The sequence below is a fragment of the Megalobrama amblycephala genome, linkage group LG3 (genome assembly GCF_018812025.1).
Source record: "Megalobrama amblycephala isolate DHTTF-2021 linkage group LG3, ASM1881202v1, whole genome shotgun sequence".
NCBI classification, from domain to species: Eukaryota; Metazoa; Chordata; class Actinopteri; order Cypriniformes; family Xenocyprididae; genus Megalobrama; species Megalobrama amblycephala.
In genome coordinates, this window is record NC_063046.1 from 22513847 (window position 1) to 22520769 (window position 6923).

Consider the following 6923-nt stretch of genomic DNA (forward strand, 5'->3'; position numbering starts at 1 on the left):
TACGGTAAAGTTCTGGCAACCACAGCTGCCGGTTTTTTACCGTAAATTTTACTGGGATTTTTTTACAGTGCATCTTTGCATTGTAAAGATGGCTTTTGCTAATGCTAAAATTTTATTGGTAACAGTCAGTATTCTGATTGATTTAAGCAGTTGGTTAGAAGTAATATTTGACATAAAAGACAACAGGTAATCATAAAAATTGCACTCATGAAGGTAAAAAAAATGCCCTTGGACATCAATTGCAAGAGGCACCTTCACAGAAAAGTTCATTTCTGACCCTGGCATAGGGTAACATCTGGCAGTTGCAGTTTGTACTTAGGTGTAAATTGTAGAAATTAAAAAATAAACTGTTGTTTTTGGGGAATTCAAATAGGGACATTATCTTGATGATTGATGGTTATCCAATGAGATTAATGGTAAATGGTAAATTTAAAATCATCTTAGTTACCAAATTTTGTATTCCAAAAGTTTGTCTCTGGCACTGCCACCTCGTAAAGTTACTATCAGTGTTACTGGACACTTTTAGTTACATATTTAACATTGTTGCCTTCCATTGATTTATGTTAATCTGTTGTTACACAGTGGAGTTCTGAGGCTCAGACAAAGTATTTTATCTAACCGTCTTACTGGTGTGTCAGCATTATGTAGATCATTTTTTATTTTTGTATATTAAACCACATAGCTTGTCAATAATTAGGATAAGCTGAGCCTGTGATTTAAAATTTGAACATCGATTTTTATTCTTATTTTACATGTATACACAGATGGTTCATGGAACTTTATAGGTCATGAATATTTGCCTCAAAAGTTTTGGAAAAGTCATGGAAATTTATTGGTCGAAATGTGTACAAATGTGTCCTTCCTGTGTTGGGTCGCCACTTGATGTCCAATATAAAATCTGGGTCCTGAAATGAAACCAGTTGAGAACAACTGTCTTAATGAACACTGTTTCTATTACTTCAGTTCTTTGCCCCATCATTTTTTATTTTTTTTTTACATACACTAAAACCACCAGGCCACCCATCCAGTCCCCGTTCCCTCCATCCGTTCACTCCCATGAAGAAAAGCCGCCAATCATTTTAATTGGCACCCTGGAGTTGATTGTCCAGGCGAGACTCTGAAAGGGAGAGCAGAACAGGGAGGAGATTGAGGGGACTAAACATGTGGTTAAACATATTGTGTCCGCTTGTCCACCATTTCCTGAAAAATAACCGTGCCGCCCCCTCATCTCGAGAAAAGAGCTGGAGGTTTAGAGATAGAGAAGAGCTAAAAGAACTATTCCTGATCAGCCTGCGGTGTGTTAGCCTAAACTCATATAATAAATATCAAAAATAGTATAAATATTGGCATAATGCTATTTCATAACCTGAAAAGGCTATTATTGATGATATAATTACTTTCTCATTAGGAGAAATTGAAATAGCTACAGCCAAACACATTTAAGCATTGTTTAATGACATTTATTTATTTCATTTGGTGCCTAAAATTTTTTTATTTATTTATTTAATTTGTTCTTTGTTCATATATATAACATTTTGCAACTGAGTGAGTCACAAGAAAGACACAAGTAGGCAAATTACATAGACATATATTTATATGCATATGAATAAAAACACATGTACATATTGTACAATATCTTGGCTCTTTAGCCAAACCATGAGAAAGGCTCTTTTGCCACAGAACACAAACTTCTTTAAATAAGTGCAAATAGTTAATGAGACAAAAAATTGTAAAGCATTTATATTTTTTTCCATTCATTTTTTTCTGTAAGATCACATAATACAACATGAAAATACTGTGCAAAGACATTTATATTTACATACTGTTGAAGTGTTTTCTTTATTTGTGAGAAGCTGGTGCCATTATATAATTTTATTATTATTATGATTATTTTTTGACACGGTCACACAAATGCTGTACTGCCAAAAAACTTATGACTTACTTACACATAATCTTTATGCCAGAACAAGAGCACTGACCCTTTAACAATTGAAGGAAATGTGGAAGTGAGATAAAACATAAAATAAAATCTTTCCACACAATCACAGCAAACTCAAACCACATTTTACAATCATTTCTGTGGCAATGTTATTTATATATACTGTCTTTTCAGGCATATGTTCCATGATTAAAGGGTTGAATTTTTTATATAAATATAATTTCATAGTGATGGAAAGGATCTTTAGTACTTTCTTTAAAGCAGTTTACAAAGAATCTGCCACTTTTTCAAATGTACAGGTCTGAGAGCTTCATTTTGTTGTATCCCCTCCATAATAAGTGTTAACAAAATGACATCATCATTCTTTAAAGAAACATTTTGAGAGATGTCACTGAAAAACAGAGAGTGAGAAAAGAAAATGCGTGAGGTATACGGGTGTGTTAAGCCTGGACTGAATGCGCTAACGTTAGTGAGCCAGTGTCTGTCTCAGCGGTTCAGGCTGAATGATGCTGCAGTGAATTATACATGATGCTTATAGAAAATAACTGTGTTCTACAACAACACCACCACTACTGCCATGAGACTTTTTACACAAGTTAAGATCCATTTGCAATCGAGCTGTATAAGAAGCTAAAATCATAAATCATGTCCATGTCTTTCTCAGTCTTCTTCAGAAAGCAATGGCAGAGCAATTCAATAAGGTGACATGAAACCTGTTACAGCCTGACAGCTTGATAGTTCACCAAACTATGAAAACTCTGTCATCATTTACTCACCCTCATGTTGTTCCAAGCCTGCATGACTTTCTTGGAGAATTTAATTTACACTAAAAGTTTGGAAAAATTAACCTTTTTTTATTATTATTTTTTAAGAAGTGTCTTATGCTCACCAAGGCAGCATTTATTTGATTAAAAGTACAGTAAAAACAGTAATATTGGAACAATTTAAAAGAACTGTTTTCTATTTGAATACATTTTAAAATGTAATTTATTCCTGTCATGAAAAGCATCATTAATCCAGTTCTCAGTGTCACATGATCCTTCAGAAATTATTCAAATATGCTTTTTTGCTGCTCAGTTATTATTGATGCTCAGTTATTTATAATGGTTCTTATTATTATCAATGTTGAAAACTGTTTTCCATTCAAGTACAGTAAATGGAGACTGGCGCTTTCAAGCTTCAAAAAGCAACTTAAAGAGTTAGATCACCCAAAAATAAAAATTATGTCATTAATTACTCACCCTCATGTCGTTGCACACCCGTAAGACCTTCGTTCATCTTCAGAACACAAATTAAGATATTTTTGATGAAATCCGATGGCTCAGTGAGGCCTGCATTGCCAGCAAGATAATTAACACTTTCAGATGCCCAGAAAGCTACTAAAGACATATTTAAAACAGTTCATGTGACTACAGTGGTTCAAACTTAATATTATGAAGCAACGAGAATACTTTTTGTACACCAAAAAAAACAAAATAGAGACTTTATTCAACAATATCTAGTGATGGGCGATTTCAAAACACTGCTTAATGATTTCGAATCAGTGGTTCAGAGCACCAAAGTCACATGATTTCAGTAAACAAGGCTTCATTACGTCATAAGTGTTTTGATATTTCAATAGTTCACGTGACTTTGGCAGTTTGATATGTAATGCGAACCACTGATTCGAAACAAAAGATTCGTAATGCTTCGAAGCTTCATGAAGCAGTGTTTTGAAATCACCCATCACTAGATATTGTTGAAAAGTCATTAATTTGTTTTTTTAGCACACAAAAAGTATTCTTGTCACTTTACTGTAGTCACATGAACTGTTTAAATATGTCTTTAGTAGCTTTCTGGGCATCTGAAAGTGTTAATTTTCTTGCTGGCAATGGAGGACTCACTGAGCCATCGGATTTCATCAAAAATATCTTAATTTGTGTTCTGAAGATGAATGAAGGTCTTACAGGTGTGGAACAACATGAGGGTGAGTAATTAATGACAGAATTTTCATTTTTGGGTGAACTAACCCTTTAAAAGTTTAGTCTAATACTTATCCAAACTGTTGTATAACTTTCAGAAGTTTTAGAATATAGTGTATCAGTCATTGCTTGTACATTCTTTAACATTTCTCATTTGTTCCATAGAAGAGCCGCCATTCCATGGAAGTCAGTATGGGTTTGGAATGACACAATGGTCACACTTATCATTTTGGGCTTAATTGTTCCTTAAAATTGTCCAACCTATGATACTGTCAGATCATAGTGATTTCATCACATAATTTCATTACAGTGTTGTAGTTGATCGACAGGCCACTGAGCAATGCCACTAAAGGCCTATTCACATTAAAGAGGTGTTCACTCTGACAGTGATTTCAAGGGTCAAAGTGACCAGAAGTCATTAATTTTTTGTGAGAGTTGGAGATTTAGGGGTGACATACTGTAAGTGGCAGCAACTGTTGTGCAACAACGTTAAATTAAGTTCAAACTTTAAGCACAGAAACTCAGCAACTTCCAGTGGTTGAAATCACTGTCAATGTGAACGCTCCTTAAGAGCAAAACAAACAAGTGCAGACGAAAGGTCTGTTTACCCTAGAGCAAAGCTAAAAAGCACTTCACATGCTTTAATGCAAAATACAACCCCAGCTCGCTTAATGCAAAATAAAACATCTGACAAGACAAATTTCAACTCAACCAGACAGTAACGATTTCACTCAGCACAGATGCATCTATTCTGTCAACAAAATCTTATTTGTTGGTGGGTTTTTTGCCACACAGGAAAAAATTGACTTACAGGATTGTCTGGCAAATTTCGTCCCAATGTGAATAGATTTTTTTGAATTGTTCATGCAAAATGCTCAACAGGCCTTTACCAGCAGCCTGCAGAATAATCTTTTAAATATGAAACTATTGCATTTGTCCGCATGTGTTCACCTAGCTTTGGTGTATGATTTCATTGAATCCGTTTAGAAATTGGAAAGTTGTTGCAGTAGATGTCTTTGGCTGTCTTTTTAAACATAAAAAAAAAACAACAAAAAAAAAACCATAAACTGGCAATGTTTGGGGAATTTTTACAAAACAAATGCAAGCTGTTGTTACTGATATGCATGGTAGGTTTTGAGTGAGGACAACATCTATTAACAAAGTGCATCGGATTCTTATGGAGTCCCCAAAGGGACATGATGAAAAAATGAGTTGGGAGGAAAAAAAAGGGGTCAGTGCTATTACATTCCCACAAGAGACTTTACATTTACTCACAAAATATTTGCATTCCGCGAGAAACTTTGCGTTCCCTTGCAAAATGTTTGTGTTCCCCTTTTGAGTTCTTTGCGAGGGAATGCAAACTTTTTTTGCGAGAGAACACAAAAGCATTGAATTTTTTTTCACCCATCTCATATTTTTTCCTTCATCATGTCCCTATAGGGGCTTCATAGTTTCGAGGTAATAAAAGAATGCTGATTAATTGTGGGTTGTAATTCTGCAGTCATATAAAGCATGAGCACAAGCACCAAACTGACCCAACGACTCTGAGAAGAAGCTTAGCATCCATAACTAATACTGACAAGGGAGGACAAAGGACATCATTTGGGATGGAAACATTTCTAAATTTCACTACCACCATAATATTCTTTGAAGAAATCATTCAGGACTGTGGTATATATCAAATTACTTAGTGTCTATTTGTACGTAATAGCTTTGATTCAGTTTCCAAACCTATAGTACTGCAATGGCAAGCAATAGTACATGTAAACTGTGGTCAGTGTCTGAATGATTTGCTCATACTCTTGTTTAAGATCTCCAGGGTAGTGTTGCACCAGCTATTCATAAGTTCTTACTTAAATTGTAATGTAAAGTCCACACTAGAGGCTTAGTAACTACTAGCTAGTTTGTAATTAACTCTGTACTTTATTCGGTTGCACCATTTGTTCTTAAGGTAGAACGTAGCTAGTAGGTCGTAAACTCTCAGTAAAGTAATGCGTAGTTGCATAATATGAAGTTTCCATTAAACACGATACTACTTTAGTCATGGAAAACATTCTAGGTAGGCTATTTCATATGTAAATAACATTCAGAAAATGTATTTGAATTGAATGAGGATCAATAATTAAATACTGATACAAAATGGCTTTTATTTATTAAGACTGATTTCATTTGACATGCACAACATGGACTGATGCACACAGAGGTGTGCTGTAGATTGTGTTCGTGTTGAAGAGCCGCAAACAAAGTAACAAAGTATGTTTATTCACATAATGTAAAACAAGAGCTTATTGATGCCGTTCAGTCAGTTTGCCATTTTATTCCAACCATTACTCCTGATTGGAGGCTTCTGTAAATATTTAGTTTATACATGCTTATGCTTCAACTAAGTTTAATGGTGCAACACAAAAATATTTAGTAATGCATAGGTTATAACTTAGTGCCTTTTACGTCAAAACTAGGCTAAGTTGTAACTTATGCACAGCTGGTGCAACTGGCCCCAGGTGCTGAAAGGCTCAAAGTGACTGGCAGTCTGTCTTGGAAGTCAATAATTAGCCCTTTGTGTTGAATTCATTTTGAAGTAAAAAGAGGAAGCATGTTATGGGGCAATATAAAGTTGTTGAGCCAATAGATTAGGGCATCGCTAACACTTTCAACTGAGAACTTTATGTGTTACAAAGAGAAGAGGAAATATTTTAAAGGGGTGTCCATCGTGACAGCTTATCCTTTTAGACGCTATTATTTAGCATTTTGCTAAAGACCTGTATAATTTTTTTCCACACACTTAAATTTTATGCAATTAGTGTTGCATCATTGCTATATGAATAATCATTCTGTCCATTGAACTCTCATTATTACCCCCACCAAGGTCCAATGCGAAATAAATGCCACAAAATTTGTCAGTGCCTTGTTATTGTTACTAACGTTCACTTAGATAATTCTCTGATTCTTATACTTTCATACAGACACACATTTATATCGACAAAAAGCTCCCCTAGTCAATTAATTTAGAGCAGCATAAAAAC